The 20230-nt window shown below is 40.2% G+C and overlaps 1 protein-coding gene and 1 long non-coding RNA gene across 2 annotated transcripts in view; one reads left to right on the top strand and one right to left on the bottom strand.

The window, feature by feature from the left end:
- The window catches only part of LOC119505608, a 54212-nt gene extending 35898 nt beyond the window's left edge, over positions 1-18314 (bottom strand). The window contains exon 1 of the long non-coding RNA XR_005210777.1: positions 18108-18314. This is a non-coding gene — a long non-coding RNA (uncharacterized LOC119505608). The remainder of the gene's footprint in view (positions 1-18107) is intronic.
- Positions 18315-18428: 114 nt separating this feature from the next.
- The window catches only part of UBAP1 (ubiquitin associated protein 1), a 94754-nt gene continuing 92952 nt past the window's right edge, over positions 18429-20230 (top strand). The window contains exon 1 of the mRNA XM_037851304.1: positions 18429-18636. The gene's annotated coding sequence lies outside the window, so the exon portion shown is untranslated. The remainder of the gene's footprint in view (positions 18637-20230) is intronic.

Below are 20230 nucleotides of genomic sequence, written 5' to 3' on the forward strand. Positions count from 1 at the left end.
CTGCATCTGTTGAGATTATTATATGCTTTTCTCCTTTTGTATTAATATGGAAAATTATATTAATTTGTTTTCCCCTTTTTTATTGTGGTAAAATATATATAACTTTACCATTTCAAACACTTTAAGTGTACAATTCAGTGGCATCAATTACATTCACAATAACATGCAACCATCCCCACTATATCCAGAATTTTTTGTCATTCTAAACAGAAACTCCAAAATCATTAATTGCTTTTTTTTCTTTCTTTTTAATTTTTATTGGGATTGTTCAGATACCATACAATTATCCAAAGATCCAAAGTATACAATCAGTTGCCCCTAGTACCCTCATACAGCTGTGCATCCATCACCGCACTTAATTTTTGTTCAATTTTTAGTACCTTTTCATTACTCCAGACAAGAAATAAAGTAAAAAATAAAAAAAAAAAAAAAAAAAAAAAAAAAAAAAAGAAAAGAAAAGGAAACTCGAATCCTCCCATATCCCTAACCAACACCCCTCAATTGTTGACTTGTAGTGGTGGTATAGTACATTTGTTACTGTTTATGAAAGAATGTTGAAATACTACTAGCTGTAGTATATAGTTTGCAATAGGTATATATTTCTTCCCTATATGCCCCTCTATTATTAACTTCTAGTTGTATTGTCATACATTTGTTCTGGTTCATGGAAGAGTTTTCTAATATTTGTACAGTTAATCATGGACATTGCCCACCATAGGATTCAGTTTTATACATTCCCATCTTTTGACCTCCAACTTTCCTTCTGGTGATATATATGATTCTAAGCTTCCCTTTTCCACCTCATTCACACCATTGGGCACTGTTAGTTATTCTCACATCTCTTGCTACCAACACCTCTGTTCATTTCCAAACATTTAAGTTCATCCTAGTTGAACATTCTGCTCATACTAAGCAACTGCTCCCCATTCTCAAACCTCGAGCTATTTTTTGGTACCTTATATTTCATGTCTATGAGTTTACATATTATAATTAGTTCTTATCAGTGAGACCCTGCAATATTTGCATTAATTGCTTTTTGAATGTTAAATGAACCTCATGCCTTAGGACAAGCCCCACTTGGTCATTAAGTATCATAAATTTTCTATATTACCACAATCAATTTGTCAACATTTTGTAAAGATTTTTTTTCATGGATACCGGTCTGTAGTTTTTCCTCTTTTAATGTCACTGTCTGTGCTGATATTAGTGTAATATTGGGATCATTAAATGAGTGGAGAAGTATTCTCTCCTCAAATTTATGAAAGTGTTTATGTAGGTTAGCATTACGTATCTTTAAAATAATGTTAGAATTCACCAGTGAAGTTATCTGGGTTTGAGATTTTCTTTGTGGGAAGGTTTTAAATCAAAAATACAATGCCTTTAATCAAAGGTCTTTTCAGGTTTTTGTTATTACTCCTTTAGTCAGTTTTGGTAATTTGTATTTTTCCATCCCCTGAGTGGGGCTGGGTGGAAGAAGGATGCTGCACACCTCTTGGCTGTACTCACTCGAATATTAGTTCAACAGCTAGTAGCTGGGGGTAGGATGAGAAATGCTGATGTCCTTCTCCTCCCAGAGGGAAAGGAAGCACTGTGTTCTTGGCTGAGCCAGTCTGGAGTGAAGTGTATGTCTTGGGGTAAGCTGGCAGAGGAAGAGGAGAGTGGGTCTTGGTTCAAGACTCCTACAGTTCTTACTGAGTTTTAGTAGATTTTCTTGAATAAATGTTTCTTGATTTGCTTTATGCTCTTGGTGCCATTTTCAGAGACTTTAAATGTTTGGCTTTTAAAAATAATTTTTACCAGTTTCACTGGGGAATGCGTCCACTGAACTACTCATGCTCTCATGCTGAGTGGAACCTCTAGACTCTTTACATTTAATGCAATTACCTATTTGGTTTAAATGTACCATACTGCTATTTGTTTTATATTTGTCCAATATGTTCTTTGTTCTTTTTTTGGGGGGGGGAGGGAGTCTTTTCCTGTTTTCTTTTGGAATGAGTACTTTCAAGTATTCCATTTCATCTCTACTATTAGCTTATCAGCTATACCTCTTCTATTAGTTTTATTATTTTACAGGTCACTCTGGAGTTTATAGTATACATCTTTAATTCATCAAGTCTACCTTCAAATTTTATTACACAACGATTTACATATTATGTAAGAACCTTATAAGAGTATAACAACGAGATATCCACACCCACTAAGATAGCTATTATTTTTTTTATTCATTTTATTGAGATATATTCACATACCATGCAGTCATACAAAACAAATCGTACATTCGATTGTTCACAGTACCATTACATAGTTGTACATTCATTACCAAAATCAATCCCCGACACCCTCATTACCACACACACAAAAATAACCAGAATAATAATTAAAGTGAAAAAGAGCAACTAAAGTAAAAAAGAACACTGGGCGCCCTTGTCTGTTTGTTTGTTTGTTTGTTTCCTTCCCCCACCTTTCCACTCATCCATCCACAAGCTAGAAAAACGGGAGTGTGATCCCTATGGCCCCCCCAATCCCACTGTCCCCTCTCACAAGCCACATTTTTATACAATTGTCTTCAAGATTCATGGGTTCTGGGTTGTAGTTTGATAGTTTCAGGTATCTACCACCAGCTATCCCAATTCATTAGAACCTAAAAAGGGTTGTCTATATTGTGCATAAGAGTGCCCACCAGAGTGACCTCTCGGCTCCTTTTGGACTCTCTCTGCCACTGAAACTTATTTCATTTCCTTTCACATCCCCCTTTTGGTCAAGAAGATGTTCTCCATCCCACGATGCCGGGTCTACATTCCTCCCCAGGGGTCATATTCCACGTTGCCAGGGAGAGTCACTACTCTGGGTGTCTGATCCCACGTAGGGGGGAGGATAGCTATTATTTTTAAAATGGAAAATAACAAGTGTTGGCCACAACATGGATGAATCTTGAAAACATCATGCTACTTTAAATAAGCCAGACACAAAAGGGCAAATAATGTATGATTCCATTTATATTAAATATCTAGATAGGTAAATTCATAGAGACAGAAAGTAGATTAGAGGTTGCCAGGGACTGTGGAGAGGAAGGAACGGGGAGTTTTTGCTTAATGGGTACAGTTTCTATTTGGGGTAATGAATAAGTTCTGGAAATAAGTAGTAGTAGTGGATGTACTTAATGCTATTGAATTTTGCACTTAAAAATAGCAAAATAAATAAACACATGAAAAGATGCATAACATCACTGGTCATCAGGGAAATGAAAATCAAAACCACAAGAAGATACCACTGCACACACATCAGGATGGCTATAATGAAAAACAACACAACAAAAAAACAACCCAGAAAATAATGTGTTGGTTGAAGATCGGGAAAAATTAGACTGCTTATTACATTGTTGGTGGGGATTGTAAAATGGTGCATTTACTGTGGAAAAGTTTGGCAGTTCCTCAGAAAGTGACAATGGAATTACGATACGAACCAGCAATCCACTTCTTGGCATATACTCAAAAGAAATGAAAGTAGGAAAATGAACAGATATTTGTACACCAATGTTATAGCAGCATTTTTTCACAATGGACCAAAAAGATGTGAGCAAACCAAATGTCCATGAACAGATAATGGATAAAAAAAAAAATGTGGTATATACATACCATGGAATATCATTCAGCTGTAAAAAGGAATGTTGTTCTGATACATACTATAACATGGATGAAACTTGAAGACATCATGTTGAGTAAAACGAGTTGGACATGAAAGGACAAATATTGTATGATCTCACCCATACGAAATAACTAGAAGAAGCAAATTTCACAGGGACAGATAGTAGATTATAGGTTTACGAGAGGCTGGGGCAGTGGGAGGAAGGTAGAAGGAGTTACTGTTTAATGGGCATGGGTTTCTGTTTGAGGTAATGAAAAGTTGGGATAAATGGACATTGATGGTACCACAATCTTAGGAATGTAATTAATGTCACTGCATTGTATACTTGAAAGTGGTTAAAATGGGAAATTTTGAGTTGTATGTATGTTACTACAATAAAAAGTTTAAAAAATGGTTAAGATGCAAACTTTATGTTATGTATATTTTACCAGAATAAAAAAAACCAACCTTATAGGTGTATATTTCAATTTTCCCCTCCTGTCCTTTGTACTATTATTGTCATACATGTTTTATGCATGTTATAAACCTACATAATGTATTTCTATTATTTTTTTATTAAATAGTTATCTTTTAAATATATTTAAAATGAGGTAAGATAATTTTGTATTTACCTACATATTACTATTTTCGGCTTTCTCCTTGTATAGATGTAAATTTCCACTGGTATAATTATCCTTCTGTCTGAAGAACTTTTTTAAAACTTTTTTTTTTTTTGTAGTGCAGACCTGCCCATGAGGAAATCTCTTAGACAAGATAAACTCGTCAAAAAAATTTTAATTATTACTTTCATTTTTGACAGAAAATTTTTTGGGGAGTGGGTATAGAATTCTAGGTTGACAGCACTTTAACAGTGTAATTCCCATTGTCCTCTGCTTGCAGTTTCAGATGAGAAGTCTGTGATTCTTCTTGATTCTTTCCTTCTTCCCTTCCTCCCTCCCTCCCTCCCTCCCTCCCTTCCTTTCCTCCTTCTTCCTTTCTACCTTTCTTTCTAGCTGCCTTTAAGATTATTCTCTATGTTTTTTCAGAAATATTCCTTGGCCATAATTTTCTTTGTCTTTGGGGGTTTATTGAGCTTTCTAGTCTGTGCATTAATGGATTTCCATGTAATTTGTAAAAATGTGGCCATTATTTCTTTAAAAATTTCTTCTTCCGACCACTCTTTCTGGGATTCCAATTAAAATTATGTTAGATCTCTCTAGCTAGCCAACTTGGCAGATGAAATCACTGCCCTCCCCCATATGTGGGATTGACACCCACGGGGTGTAAATCCCCCTGGCAACATGGAATATGACTCCTGGGGAGGAATCTGGACCCAGCATTGTGGGATGGAGAACATCTTCTTGACCAAAAAGGGGGATGTGAAAGGAAATGAAATAAAGCTTCAGTGGAGAGAGATTCCAAAAGGAGCCAAGAGGTCACTGTGGTGGGGTACTCTTTTGTACAGTATAGATACCTCTTTTAGGTTCTAATGAATTGGAGTAGGTAGCAGTAAATACCTGAAACTAGCAAACTAACACCCAGAACCCTTGCAATCTTGAAGACGATTGTATAACAATGTAGCTTATGAGGGGTGACAATGGGATTGGGAAAGCCATGTGGATCACTCTCCCCTTTGTCCAGTGTATGCATGGAGGAGTAGAAAAATGGGGGCAAAAAAAAACAAAAACAAAAACAAAAAACACCCAGTGTTCTTTTTTATTTTAATTGTACTTTTTCACTTTAATTTTTATTCTTATTACTTTTGTGTGTGTGGTAATGAACATGTTCAAAAATTAACTTAGGTGATGAATGTACAACTATATGGTGGTACTGTGAACAATTGATTGTATGCTTTGTATGACTGCATGGTATGTGAATATATCTCAATAAAATTGAATTATGAAAAAAATTATGTTAGAATAGTTGATATTGTTCCACAGGCCAGTGAGGTTCTTCTAATTTTTTTTCCAGTCTTTTTTCTCATTTTGGGTAGTATCTGTGTCTTCAATTTCACTATCTTTCCTTTCGTAGTGTCTAATCTGCTGTTTAGACACACAGCATTATCCATTACATATATCCATTATAGATATTGTAATCTACTAGTAACTATTTAGTTCTTTTTTTATATCTTCCATATCTTCATTATGCTCATATTTTCCTTTAAACATCTGAGCATATGTATAATATTTATAATGGCTCTTTTAAAGTTCTTGTCTGTTAATTCCATTATCTTGTGTTTATAATCATTGATGTTTTCCCTCCTAGTTTATGTCACATTTTTCTGCTTTGCATTTTTTTTTTTTTATTTCACATTAGACATTGTGAATACTACATTTTTGTCATTCTGGGCTTTTTTCCCTTTAAATGGCGTTGAATTTTGTTTGGGCTTGCAGTACAATACCTGCAGATAAGCTTGCTTTTTTTGATGCTTGCTTTTAACAATTGTTAGGGCAGGTCTAGAGTAGCCTTTACTCTAGACCTAATTCAGTCCCTCTTCTAAGGTGGAATTCTCTGGTGGTGTCTACTAAATTCAGTGGGATCTCTCCACTTTGGCTGGTTGGAAATTGACTTCTTACAACCCCTGTTTGAGCTGAGCTCTGGTAGTTTTCCAGCTAACAGTTCTCTTATAGTTCCTTGGCCTCATGGAGTATCACCCTGTTCAACATCAGACTCAATGGGACCACTACACCTATTTCTGGTTCTCTCTTTCCATGTAGTTCTTCCTTCTCTGGCACTCTGCCCTGAAAATCCCAGCTGCCTCATTCTCCCTTAAACTTGATCTCTTCTTCCTCAACTTACAAGACTACTGTGTACTGTTTGGGTTCCCCCACCCTGAGCTGAAGTCTGGAAAATGTCTCTAGGGCAGAAAGCCAAGGTGGTTGTTGGACTCACTTTGTTTTTCTTCTCTCAGGAATCACAGTCCTGTGCTGTTTGTTGTCTAGCATCTGAAAATAGTTCTTTCTTAAACTTTGTCCAGTTTTCTGGTTATTACCAGAGGGCGAGTCCAGTTCCAATTATTCTTTCTAGGTGGAAACGAAACTCTCATTTTTAATAAAACTTTTTTTAGAGAAGTTGTAAGTTTACAGAAAAATCATGCACAAAGTACCTAGTTCCCATATACCCGCCTCTCACACACACAGTTTGCCCTATTAGTATCGCTTTACATTAGTCTGGTACTTTTGTTACAATTGATGGAACAATATTATAATTGTACTATTAACTGCAGTCCATAGTTTCATTAGGCTCCACTGTTTGTGTTATTTAAGTTCTATGACTTTTAGAAATGTTTATTCTGGTAGCATATAAACAACCTAAAATTTTAACCACTTTTAAATATATAATACATTGGTATTAATTACATTCCCAATGTTGTGCTACCATCACCACAATCCATTACCAAAACTTTTCCATCATCCCAAACAGAAACTCTGTACCAATTAAGTATTAACTCTTCATTCCCTACTCCTGGTCCCTGGTGACTTGTATTCCAGTTTTTTACTCTATGACTTTGCTTTCTAATTATTTCATAACAGTGAGATCATATAATATTTGTCAATTTATGTCTCTCTTATTTCACTTGACATGATGTCTTCACGGTTTACCCATGTTGTTGTGTGTATCAGACTTTCATTCCCTTTTACTGCTGAATAATATCCCATTGTGTGTCTATATCACATTTTTAATCCATTCATCTATTGATGGATACTTGGATTGCTTCCATCTTTTGGCAATTGTGAATAATGCTGCTATGAACATCGACATGTAGATATCTGTTCAACAGCCCTGATGACTTGGGGGTATGTGCCACCTGCATGCAGCTTATATGTGTTCTCTGGTCCTAAATGTGCCTGATTTTGACATACTATTTCCATCTTGTGAAGGATTACTGCTGGGCCCACCTGTCTTTATAACTTGGTGGGTCTGATAAACCCAGCTCATGATGGGCTGTTCTGTCCATGTGGTTGATGTCTTAAAGTCAGGTACTTCCTCTGTACCATGGCCCAGAAGCATGCCAGAGGCTGTTTCTTTAACAGGTGTATAAGTCTGTGCACATGGTGTCTTTTGCCACCACAGATCCCTTTAATACCATAGGATTCTTTTGGGCTGTATGGCTCAAGCAGCAGGGCCATTTGTACCCAACCCCGGACCTGCTATAGAGCACTTTCCAGATCCAGGCTCCACTCAAAGCTGACAGCCTTTTTTGTCATCCAGTATATGAGTCTGAGTGGTATTCCCAACTGGGGAATAATATGCTGCCTTCAGAACAAAGACACCTACCAGATGTTGTGCTTCCTTCTTAGTGTCAGGGGATAAGAAATACAATAATTTGTCTTTTACTTTGGAGAGAATATCCCAGAATGCTCCAAACCACTCCCACAAAATTTAAGTTTTTTTGGTGGGCCCCTAAATCTTCACAGGGTTTATCTCCTGTTTTTGGTAACATGTGTATCTTACAAAGACTTCCAACGTATTTGCCACTTCTTACACATCCAGTCTAGCCAATATACTGTCCTCAATATAGGCTCCAATGAGATGTTTTGCAGCATGTCCAGACAGTACAAGTCCCTTCAAAATATATTATGATACAGGACAGGAAAGTTAATATACTCTGAGGCAAGACTATAAATGCATACTGTTATCTAATCCAAGTGACCATGAACTGTTTCTGAGCCTTCTTTTTGAGAGGGATGGCAAATGCCTTCACCAGCCCAGTGGCCACATACCATGTAGAGTTCAGTGTCAGTTTGCTTTAGCAAAGATACTCAATTTGTATAGCAGCAGTAATTGGGGACTGCTTTTTTTTTTTCAATTTGCCATAACTCACTGTCACCCTCCAGAATCTGTCTAGGATTCTGGTGAATTAAAATATAATTATGATAGGGACAATTACCCTCTGCATCCTTTAAATTTCTAAGAGCATTACTGATCTCTGCCATTCCCAGATAAATGCTTTATTATTACTATCTTGGCTAGGGTAGAAAAAAGTTTCAGAGGCTTCTATTGGACCTCCGTTATGTTATGGGTGGAATTGTGTCCCCCCCCCCCCCCCCCAAATATATGTTGAAGTCCTAACCCCAGGGCCTCAGAATGTGTAGATGGAATTAGGGAAAGTGTAGATGGAATTATTTAAATTAAAATGAGGTCATCTTGAAGGGTGGGCCACTAATCCAATTGATTGGTGTCCTTATGAGAAGAAACAAGCAGAGAAGGGAGGGCTGTGTGAAGGTGGAGGAGGCAGAGATTGGAGTGATGCATCTACAAGCCAGAGAACATCAAGAATTGCTGAAAAAAATCAGCGGAAGTGAGGAGAGGAAGAAACAAGGAAGGATGCTCCCTTTCTAGTTTCAGAGGGAGCATGGCCCTGCCAACACCTTGATTTTGGACTTCTAGCCTTCAGAACTGAGACAATAAATTTCTGTTGTTTTAAATCACCAAGACTGTGGTTCTTTGTTACAGCAACCCTAGGAAACTAAGATACATTATGAGAGCTCTTATCCCACAGGCCATGGGACTAATGGGGTAGTTCTGCTAACTAATAAGTATGTCCATGTCCATTTCATTTATATTTTTGGGAATTACCACTGGGCATGCCTGTGCACAGTGGATCCACAGTGAACTAAACCTGGTCCATGAGTCCATGTATCACCTGTTCTCCATATGCCCCTACTCTAAATGGGGGTCCCTGATGATGTTTTGGGTCCCCTAATATCAATTCACCCCAGACCCTGTATCCAATAGTCATTGAATTGCTTGGATAATAGTCCTCTTTCCTCAGTATAAGGTCCTTCCTCCTGGAGAACTGGCCTCTCCTCAGTCCTTGGGGTCCAGGTCTAAAAACTGGCTCTTGTCCAGAAACTGGGAAAGGAATCATCACTCAGCCTCTTGATCCTCTGGTCTTGATTTTTCTTGATTGTCTAGGTTGAGTAATATCCTTGTTGGCTATCTTGCCTCTAAGAATACCATGTACTATCAGCCATTTCCATAGCTCTCTGCAGGTCAGGCCTCTCTATCCTGTGTTCATTATGATAATTGCATCTGTAATTGCTTCTGATTGTTAAGAGCAGCCATCTGGCATCTATTATTTTGGGATCCTCATTCCTATTGCTATCAAGGAGCCTAGTTCCAAGACTTCATTTCCTTCTGTCAGCTGTCTTTTGCAGGGACAGCCACCACTGATTTCTGAATGATGCTGTGCCAGTTTGAATGTATTATGTCCCCCAAAATGCCATTATCTTTGATGTAATCTTGTGTGGGCAGACGTATCAGTGTTGATTAGATTGTAATTCTTTGAGTGTTTCCGTGGAGATGTGCCCCACCCAACTGTGGGTGATACTCTGATTGGATAATTTCCATGGAGGTATTACCCCACCCATTCAGGGTGGGTCTAAATTAAATCACTGGAGCCATATAAATGAGCTGACAAACAGAAGGAACTCAGTGCAGCTGTGAGTACCATTTTGAAGAGCAACTGAGAGTGACATTTTGAAGAGGAGCTACGGCGAAGAGGGATACTTTGAAGAATGCACAGAAGCTGAGAGAGTAGCTGCAGATGAGAGACAGTTTGAAGATGGCCATTGAAAGCAGACTTTTGCTCCAGAGAAGTTAAGAGAGGATAAATGCCCCAAGAGCAACTGAGAGTGACATTTTTGAGGAATTGCAGCCTAGAGAGGAACATCCTGGGAGAAAGCCATTTTGAACCCAGAACTTTGGAGCAGATGCCAGCCACATGCCTTCCCAGCTAACAGAGGTTTTCCAGACACCATTGGCCATCCTCTAGTGAAGGTACCTGATTGCTGATGTGTTACCTTGGACACTTTATGGCCTTAAGACTATAACTGTGTAACCAAATAAACCCCCTTTTATAAGAGCCAATCCATTTTGCATTCCAGCAGCATTAACAAACTAGAACAGATTTTGGTACCAGGAGTGGAGGCTGCTGAGTTTGCAAATACTAAACATTTTGGAATAGCTTTTTAAATGGTTAAGGGGAAGATTGTGGAAGAATTGTAAGGAGCTTGACAGAAAAGGCATAAACTGCTTTGAAGAGACTGTTTGTGGAAATATGGACTCTAAATATATTTCTGATGATGCCTTGAGCAGAAATGATGAATGTGTTGTTGCAAACTGGAAGGAAGGTGACCCTTGTTTTAAAGTGGCTGAGAATTTGGCAAAATTGAGTCCTGGTGTTGGATGAAAGGCAGAATTTGAAAGCAGCCACATGGAATATTTAGCTGATAAGATTTCCAAGCAAAATATAGAAGTAGCCTGGCTTTTACTTGCAGCTCATAGTAACATGCAAGAGGACAGAGATAAGCTGAGAAATGAACTCTTGGTTTCAAAGAAACCAAAAATTGATGGCCTGAAAAACTCTGGGCTTCCAAGGGGTGAAATCCCAGAAGGTACAGCCCAACATGAGGATGTAACCAAACATGGAACCCAGCCACCATTTTAGTACAAGCCAAGATTAGAGAAGGAGTTAAGCAGAAAGGATCTGTGAAAGTCCTATTGTCTGATGGCTTTGACTCCTGTGTGCTTCATGCGAAGCCAACAGAATTTTTGCAACCTCTCTACAGATAGAGCCACTGCCATTTGGGACTGGAGGAAACAGACAAGCAACAAATTGAAGGAAAATTTCTTCAAAGACAGAGCCATAGAGGTTGAGGTCTGGAGTCAAGAGGTCTCAGGCTGGGAGAGTGGAGTGGCCCACATGCATGGAAAGGGTAAGTGTGCCCCAGAGAGACAGAGTCCAGGTGGCACCCCAATGTTTGAGAAGGTGGGGCCAAAAAGGTGGTCTTTCCAATATGTGGATATGTTGTTCACCCCAGTGTTTGGAGAGGAAAGGGCTGCTGCGGCAGAACTGGCTTAAACTGGCTCCGTGGTAAGGGGAAAGAGAGAGAGAGAGAGCCATGACATAAGCCTAGAATCAGCGCCAGCTCCTTATATGGGAAAAATAACCAGAGTTACTGGAATGTAAAGGAATGTGGGGTATAATCAAAGGCAGGAACTCTTGGTGGGAAATTTAAACTGGTTAACTCTGATAGGCTGTACAATTCAAAATCTCACAGGTGGGCTAGTTAGCTCTCTCGGATAGGTTGTAACCTCTGGAGTACCCAGCCAATGGGGAAACGGGAGAGACCTGTGTATTAGGGGTAGGGTATAACTATTGCTGTGTTCTTCTGTTTGGTATGCCTGCCACGTATCTTTGGTGGTGCGCCCGCCTTGCAAGATCGTAAATGAATTCTTTTCTTCTCCACAATTGTGTGAGCATTTATTACAGCGTTCTTTCCAACACAGGAGAACCTGGGAGTACATGATTTTCAAGCACAGTGACTCAGATAATGCATTCCATGTCTTCTATTTCCATTCTTTCTCAGTCAGAGTTCTAACTTTGGTGTAGCAGACCTGCTAGGGCAGAGAGTTCAACCTTCTCCAGAACTCTGCATATCTTATAATTAAGTCCAGGGCCTGCTCCCCAGGATTTTCTGCCCTCTGGCTGCAGAAGATGATAGTCTTTTCATTATCTGCCAAGAAAGTCCTTTGTCTTTCACCCTTAGCCTTTATTTTCTTTCTTCAAAGTATTTGTTATCCCCAACAACAACTATCCTATTACTTCTCAAATGCCTGATACACTGTGCTGCCCACCCCCATGCATTCCTTTCCACAGACAAACCCTTCCAACTCACCGTAAGAATCGCATTATGTGCTGGGGGCTATCAGTGCTCCATTAGTGATGATATCATCATTGCCAACAGGCGGGTAAGTGATCAACTCCCAAATCCCATTCAGTTTGCTTTCTTTGAGCACTCCTGGCACCAATTATTGTAAACCAGGTTTCCCAGGAAACAGCAAGAGATTTGAATCCAGCAAGTTTATTGGGAAGTGCTCTTAGAAGCAACACCTGTGGAAGGGAGTGAAGGCCACAGAACTGGGCAGAGGGAGAAGTTAGTCTGCAATGTATTCACAAAAAATTCTCAGCTGATTCCATGCCAAGTGTTAGAGCTAGGATGGCCTTGCAAAATTTCCCTATTGGGGCCAGGGTAACTGGGTCTTTATACTCCAGCATCAATCAGTTTTTTGGATGTGGGCTGCCTTGAGAAAGAGGGCATGACTTTAAATGAGGCAGCTCTTCTCGGGCAAGGCTGTCTGGGGTGCTTAGCTGCAAGCTGTCAGCCATCAAGACTCCCATTAGCTGGGGAAATGAACGCTTCAGTGCTGAAGGGTGGAGATCTGGGCAGCAGGCCACAGTGTCACCAGAAGATACTTCCTACTGTTTGAAGCATTTATAATAAGAAAGTATTCATGTGTTTTGTGTCATTAAAAAAATGTTTTTAAGAAAACACAAGCAAGACAAAGAAATTAGAAATCACCCACAATCATTCTACCAAGAGTTAACCACTGTTAATATTTTGGTGTATGTCCTTTCAGAACTTCAAATTCAAAATTATACACACAAACACACATACACAATTATATAAACACGTGTAGACAATTTTATAAAAATGAGAATATGTATATTGTTAGTAGTTTTTTTTTTCCCCAGCTTAGTGGTTTTATAAGCATCTTTCCGTATTTACATACTTCTATAACAACCCTTTTTTTAGACTTTATTTTTTAGAACAGTTTTTGATTTACAGAAAAAAACTGAGCAGGTAGTACAGAGAATCCCCACGTCCCCCCAATTTTCCCTATTATTAACATCTTGCATTACTATGGTACATTTGTTATAATTAATGAGCCAATATCAATACATTATTATTAGTTAAAATCCATAATTTAAATTTCACTCTTTGTGCTATTTAATTCTATGGGTTTTGACAAATGTATAATGTCATGTATACACATTACAGTATCATACAGAATAATTTCACTGCCCTCAAAAAGCTTTTTACTTGACCTATTCATCCTTCCTCCGTACTCCACCCTCCTGAACTGGCAACCACTGATCTTTTTACTGTCTTCCATAGTTTTGCCTTTTATAACATCCTTTTCAATGACTGCATAACATTCTCTTGTGGATTATCCAGCCAATCCTGTATTATTGGACACTGATTGCTGTTACTTGACTTAAAGAAAAGACTGGAGTGGCAATACCAAACCTTGGATTCACACAGCAGCAGATCTAAGCTTTCCTGCTTGGCACAGGATTCAATCACTCATGCGTGTACTTAACTGTGTGTACTGAGATTTCATTATCTTTGTGCAAAGGAGTCTTTTTGATCTTACATGCTTTCTTGCAAGTCAGAAGAAAACATCTGAAATTCACCGTGATGGCAGAACCAAAGCAAAGCCATCAAAATACCACCTGTTGATTTTTCCGTTCCAAAGGAGCCTTTCCAAATTCCCAGGGCTTTCCTGGTCAACTTGTTTCTCATGATGTTCTGGGTTAGCAGGCTGGGCTTCCAGGACTTCTTGACGCACAAGTGCATGTACTGATCTGCTGCCTCTGCTCTGCCTACCATAGGTGCCAGCCTCTGTCTCCTCCGGCAGGGCAGCCATGTATGGATGTGAACTCTGTGCTTTGTGAAGTCCAGCCACACTCAGCTTGCCAAGCTGTATGCTCTTGGGAATGTATCAACTCAGAGACGGTGCCCTTTTCTATCTTGCACAAAGGCACAGTTTAGCCTGACGGCTGGTCTTGTTCTCAACTTTCTCTTAGATTACTTAATTCTATTGTAACTGTCTTCTCCACTGAACTTCTTGATGGCTGGCATGTGGTCTTGTTTATCTTAGTTCCCACTGCAGCACTGGGCCTGGTGTACAGCAGACCTCAGTATATTAGCTGAATGAATTACGACGGACATGGCTCTTCAGGCCCAGTGTCAGGACAGTCTACCTACATCATTTAAAAATTTTTAATAAAATTAATTAATTATCTTTTCCTCAGATTATTCTTACAGGATGACTTGTGCCATGTATCCTATTGTGTTTTTTCCTAGGTTTTCGCCTGTTTTTCATATCTGGTTCTCCCTCCATCTTTCTTATTAATTCTGCGAACTACTTAAGAACTTTTTGGGGTCAGTCATTACATCTTTGCTCTCACACTCATTCTCTGTTCTTCTTCTGAAAACTACATTTCTCAATTCCCTTGCCAACTGGATTCTAGCTAGATTCAGCTAGTGGGAGGTAATGGCAGGAGACTGGAGGGTGGGAGGAGGGGAGAAGCCAGCGTAGTTCCTCTCTGCTATGGAAACAGTTTCCAGCAGTGGCTGCTTCTCCTTTGTGGTTCTAATTCCCCTTCCCTCTCTGGTCCCAGATCTTGTTGCCTAACCCCCTCCAGCCATATTTTGCTCCCCCCACAGTTGATAGTTTGGTGCTGTATCCTTTTAGTCTTTTACCTATGCTTATTTAAACATATGTCTCCATATAATATCCATATCTATCATCTGTTTATTGTTTTCTTTTTACAAAAAGGATACAATTTACATTCTGCATCTTGCTTTCTAAAAATTTCACAATATGTTGTGATAATTACAGCCAAATTACTTTACAAAAGGTTCAACAATATATAAGAATGCTTATTTCTCCATTCATGCCAGCCTTGGATATAATTAATCCTTTTCGCTCTTGCCAATGTTGGATGAAAAATGGGGTCTCATTTCATTTAAAAAAATTAGCAGTGATGTAAGCCATCTATCTTATCTATATGTTCACTGGCTATTTGTGTTTGTTCTTTGGTGAATTGCCTCTTGACAAGTGTTCTAGTTTGTTAATGCTGCCGGAATGCAAAACACCAGAGATGGATTGGCTTTTATAAAAGGGGGTTTATTTGGTTACACAGTTACAGTCTTAAGGCTATAAAGTGTCCGAGGTAACATATCAGCAATTGGGTACCTTCACTGGAGGATGGCTAATGGTGTTCGGAAAACCTCTGTCAGCTCGGAAGGCATGTGGCTGGCATCTGCTCCAAGTTCTAGCTTTCTCCCAGGATGTTCCTCTCTAGGCTGCAGTTTCTCAAAAATGTCACTCTTAGTTGCACTTGGGATATTTGTCCTCTCTCAGCTTCTCCGGAGCACGAGTCTGCTTTCAACGGCTATCTATCTTCAAACTGTCTCTCATCTGCAGCTCCTGTGCTTTCTTCAAAGTGTCCCTCTTGGCTGTAGCAACTTGTTCCTTCTGTCTGATCTTATATACTGCTCCAGTAATTTAATTCAGACCCACCCTGAATGGGTGGGCCAGCACCTCCATGGAAATTATCCAATCAGAGTCATCACCCACAGTTGGGTGGGGCACATCTCCACGGAAATACTCAAAGAATTACAATCTAATTAACACTGATAGGTCTGCCCACACAAAATTACATCAAAGATAATGGTGTTTGGGGGGACATAATACATTCAAACTGGCACAACAAGCTATACCAATTTTTTAAATGAGCCAGTATATTTTTCTTACTGATTTGTAGAGGCTGTTTGTATATTGGGAATATTAAGCCTTTGTCTGTGGTTAAAAATACTTCCTCCCAATTTATCTTTTCACTTTGTGTATGAGAACTTTTGACATCATCAAATCTATTGACCATTTCCTTTAAGGCTTCTGAATTCGGAGTCATGATTAGAAAAGTTCTTTCCATCTTACTCTATATTCCCTTCCAATATTTTTGAGTATTCTGCATGTTATATCTTCATCCTTTTGTAAACTGAAATCATCTTTATTCATTCATGGTCATCAGGAAAATTGCATCTTTGTGTCATATTTATCACCTATGGTCTTAGAATTGGCAGGAACTTCAGAGGTCACTAAGAGATCTGAATCCTTAATTGCAGCTGTGAGTTTCTGTAGAAAGGGTTTTAACCTGGCCTTCAAGGCTCTATGGATTCATCTTAACTTTTCTGTTGGTTTTCACAGGAGAAAAGATCCTTTGTCAAGGGTGCCAGTGACTTCACAACCTCAGAATTGGTGAACACAAGTCAAGCCTCTTCCCTCCTGTCTCTCCAGTTTTATCTTCTTCTGCTCTCCCACATACACCCTTTGCTCTGTTTACTAATTCTGATTTTGTCTGGAACTTTTCTGCAGCCATGCCTTTGTTCAAACAGTTCTCATTGCTGTGTGCACCTTTCATCCTACCAGTCCTTTAAGGCCTAACTTGAGTATTTCAGTTCATCATGAAGCCTTTCTTGATTACTTAAGTCCACCCGAACCCTCTCTCCTCTCTGCTCCTCAGGCATGCAATGTGCTTCCTAGGGAACTTGGGTGGTTTTCTGCCAGGTGCCATCATTATCTGTATATTTGTCTAATTCCCTCACTGGACCTTTTTGAGAGCATTTTTGTAGACTCATGGTGCCTGGCACATGGCAGGATTTAGTCAGTGACTAAATGAATGAAAGATTGTAGAGGTGGTTATCTGTCTTTCTTGTTTCTGTTCTCAGATACCCCAAATGCCTAGAGTATGAAGGGAGGGAGAAAAAAGAGGGACAGAGAGAGAGGTACAACCAGGTGTCCTTTAGGTTGAAGTGCTGCTACAGGCCAGCAGATGTGCTGGCTGCTGTCCAGGTGCACTGGGAAGGGAAGACACAGGGCAGGGACAGCACAGGACTAGCATCCTGTTCAGTCTCTTCTGGCCCCAGGTGAGTCACCACTGGGATACTGACAAACATGAGTCACTCCTAGGAAGATGAAGAAATGCTTGTTTTTCCAGAGAAAAGTCCCCACTTCCTCTCTGTTTCTCAGGGATGGGTGACCTCCTTGGAGGTTGGGATTATGGCAGCTGGCCCAGGAGGGGGCACTCAGCAATCTTGTCCCCACTTAAAGCAAGAAGGCCAGGAAGAAAAAATACTTGCACCAGGAGACCTAGACTGATGGGAAATCTCAGGAAGTCTCTGTCTGATGGGAAAGGCTTGTCCCTGGTTTCAGGGAGTCTTACTCTGAAGGGAGATAGGCCCATCCCTTCCAGGATTTTTCCTTCCCTATCCTCTGTAGTACTATAGTCTTCTGATTTCCTTCCTACTTCTCTGGCCACTACTTTTCCATCTTTCTCTGCATCCTCTTCTATGTCCTATATGTCAGTGTTCCAAAGGGCACCATGTTCAGAAATTTTTGACTCAAGTCAAAAATCTTAAAGTCATCCTTGATTCCTCTAATTCCTCACAGCCTGCATCCAATGTGCAAGCAAATTTTTACAGCTCTACCTTCAAAAATGTGGGCAGAACCTGACTATTTCTGATTATTTTTACTGAAACCACTCTGGTCTAAGGCATTATCATCTCTTGCCTGGATTACTGCAATAACCTTTTAAGTAGTCTTTCTGCTCCCACCCTGCTTGCCCATTCTCACTGCAGCCTAGCTACAGGGTCCTGTTAAAAAGTTAGATCATATCCCTCCTCTCCTCAAAATTCTCTAGTGGCTTTCCAGTTCGCTCAGAATTAAAGCCAAAGTCCTTAAAATGATCTACAAGGCCCTAAGCGATTTAGCCCTCTTACCTCTCTGATAATCATCTACTATACTCATCTTTGCTCATTCCATTCCAGTCACATTGAGCTACTCACTGTTCCTAGAACACGGGTGGTGAGCTTCCACTTCCTGACTCCCACGTTGGATTCGTTGCTAAGTCATTGTGCGTTCCTTCGCGATCCAAGGCTCTCGGGTTCTCAGCCTTGGCCGCCTCTCCAACCCCTACGCCTCACCCTGTTAGTGACCCCTTCCCTCTGAACTTTGATCAGAAGGGTTCACCTAGCCCAATTCCACAGCCCCAGGCTGCAGAAGCAGTTCAGAGCAAGAGGAAAGGCCAATTACGTCACTGTCGGCTCCTCCCATTGGTCCGGGCGCGGCGCCATGACGTCAGACGCCCAAAGGGGCGGGGCGGTGGGGAAGGAGGAGGGAAGTAGGACTTCAACATGGCGGCTGCGGTACTGGCAGTGGTTACGGTGACGGCCTGTCCTGAGGCGGACAGAGTTGGAGGTGGTGGCGTTCGCTATCCCTAGGGGTCATCAGGAGTTCAGCGGGGACCAAGCCTGGGCGGCCGGCAGGCGCCAGCACCTTTCGGCTTCTGGGACGGCGGCAGCAGCGGCGGTTCAGGTGAGGGGGCCTCTTTCTGTGGGACGTAAAGAGGGGCGGGGTTGGAGGGGCCGGTATTGGGAAACACATGGGGGAGGGAACCTGGAGAAAGGGCCGGAGGCCGAGCGGGATAAAAACAGCCAGAGCTGAGCATGGGGAGAGGAGGGAGAAAGGGCCGGAGAGAGGTGATTTAGGTTGAATTCTGGGAGAAAGGGTCTGAGTTGAGAGGATTGGAATTGAAGGAGCCGAGGGCAGATGGGATGCGGAAAAACGAGTTCAGCTTAAGGGGACGAATACCCTACGTAAAACAGATGCAGTAGACAGTGTGTCTGGAGTGAGACCCCTGTAGGAACTGGGTGAAGGATGTAGGGGAGGGGAACCGGGATTTTTGTAATGAACGTGAGTGTGATGGGGAGTTGAGGGTGAGCTGGGGCTCGAGAAACGTATTTCTTCCTGAGACGATGAGATTTAAGGAGAAAGAAAGGACTCCAGACCATGGCTAAGTGAGTTTGGGGGATATCTTTGGCATTGTCTAGTTTTCTCCAGGTGTATGTCTTGCTTTTTTGCTTTGTTTCTTGGGTGAAGACTTACCTGTAGAGTCTACCTGAGTCTCTAAAACAACCCCCAGTCTTTATTGTGGAACATCGAGTTATCGTGCGTTCATTTGATCTGCTGTACTAGTGATCTCTGACCTTTAGTAGTTTTTCCAGACTAACCTCTTAAAAGTATGGCTGGGCTTAAACATACATTTTAAGTTAAACTGAAATAATTTGAGTTTGAAAACTCAGAGCCTATGAGGTGTTGCAAAGCCATATTTGGTAATTGGTTTCATTATTGAATGTATTCTGTCCTAATACTACTTGCTAGTGCTTCTTTTTCCTTAGTTCTAATTATTAGTTTTGAGAATTTAGATACATATGATGGATGTTTCCCTTTTGGATGTTGTTAGATTTGGTGATGGGAAAAATAGGGCATTTATTCTTTTTTTATTTTTCCCTTTTTTAAAAAATCATATTTTTTATTGTAGAATATAGCATATATACATAGAAGTGATAACTTTCCAAGTGCAATTTAACAAGTAGTTAGAGAGCAAATTAGAAGAATATTATGGGTTACAATTCCACAGTTTCAATTATGTCCTTATTGAGGGCACTTACAGACACAGGGTATCTATTTTCTATAGGGTTCTGTTTACTGTAATATGGGAAAATAATTTGAATGTAAGAGTAATAAATATTTTCCTATGAATTGAAGGTTATAATAGCAGGCTTTAGAAATTTATTTTAGGTGAGGGTAGCAAGATTTACAAAGGAAAGGCTCTGACACTGGACATAATGAGCCAGGCACTGTTAAGCACTTTACATAATCTCACTTAATCCTCATGATTTGATTAGGTAGGTAGGTTGTGGTATACCGGCTTTTTGTGTATTGAGGAAATTGAGGATTAGAGAAATCGAGGTTACAGCTATTAAGGTAGAGTTTGGATTTGAACTCAGATCTGTTCATCCCCAAAGCCCATGCTGCCTCTGTGACACCATTTTGCCCCTCTTAAGTGGTTACAGGGCCATTCCAATTCCTACAAAGTAAGGGATAAACCCTAGTTTTAAACTAATGC

This window comes from Choloepus didactylus, chromosome 10 (assembly GCF_015220235.1).
Source record: "Choloepus didactylus isolate mChoDid1 chromosome 10, mChoDid1.pri, whole genome shotgun sequence".
NCBI lineage: Eukaryota > Metazoa > Chordata > Mammalia > Pilosa > Megalonychidae > Choloepus > Choloepus didactylus.